Raw genomic sequence first — 1242 nt, 5'->3', positions numbered from 1 at the left:
TCTCTCATGAGAGCATTGTCGCACCTGTCATTTCACGTTGACTCACCCGATGAACTCGTGTCTAGACACCTGCCATCCCGCGAGTATGTGCGTGTACGTGCAAGTGTGCGTGAGTGAGTGCTTGCGTGCGTCATAGCAGTAGCAACAACAGCAGCAGCACCAACAGCAGTAGCAGCAACAACATCAGCAACAGTAGCAGTAACAGTAGCAGCAACAGTAGTAGCAACAGCAGCAGTAGCAGCAGCAGCAGTAGCAGCAACAGTAGCAGCAACAGTAGCAGCAACAGTAGTAGCAACAGCAGCAGTAGCAGCAACAGCAGTAGTAGCAGCAGTAGCAGTAGTAGCAGTAGCAGCAGCATTATCAACATCAGTAGCAACAGCAGCAGCAGCAGCAGTAGCAGCAACAGTAGCAGAAACAGTAGCAGCAACAGTAGCAGCAACAGTAGTAGCAACAGCAGCAGTAGCAGTAACAGCAGTAGTAGCAGCAGTAGCAGCATCAGTAGCAGTAGCAGCAGCAGTAGCAGTAACAGCAGTAGTAGCAGCAGTAGCAGTAGTAGCAGTAGCAGCAGCAGCAGTAGCAGAAGCAGCAGCAGCAGTTAGCAGCAGCAGTAGCAGCAGCAGCAGCATTATCAACAGCAATAGCAACAGCAGCAGCAGCAGCAGCAGCTGTAACAGCAGCAGTAGCAGTAGCAGCAGCAGCAGTTATCAGCAGCAGCAGTTAGCAGCAGCAGCAGAAGCAACAGTAGCAACAACAGCAGTAGCAGTAGCAGTAGCAGCAGCAGTAGTAGCAGCAGCAGCAGCAGTAACAGGAGCAGTAGCGCTGATAGGGTCTATGTCCCCCCAGGGTACTACCGGAACGTACCATGGGTACGGTCCGGTATACCGGAATACCCTGGTAACTATCTGATATGCCGGACCGTACCTCGCTTACTCCCTACCATACCTTGACTGTCCCTGTTCCGCCCACTACTGATGTCGCAAAATTTAAAATATAATTACAGACCTGTATGATATTTTTATAAAGTTGGATTGGAGTACGAAACTGTGAAACCAAGAAGAAATTTCAACCTATATACACTGATGCGCACAATGCTTTTGCAAATATCGCGATTATCGGGAATGCGTTTTTCTTTCGCAATGTTTACGACATTTTCGCTCATTTTCGCGCGAGATTTTTGAAAGATGGCTTCAAGTGTTGTGGTGGAACAGGAAAATGTGTATGATTATCTTAATGGGTTGGAAA

Source organism: Priapulus caudatus, unplaced genomic scaffold, assembly GCF_000485595.1.
Source record: "Priapulus caudatus unplaced genomic scaffold, Priapulus_caudatus-5.0.1 Scaffold42, whole genome shotgun sequence".
Lineage (NCBI taxonomy): Eukaryota > Metazoa > Priapulida > Priapulimorpha > Priapulimorphida > Priapulidae > Priapulus > Priapulus caudatus.
This window is presented reverse-complemented; position numbering follows the sequence as displayed.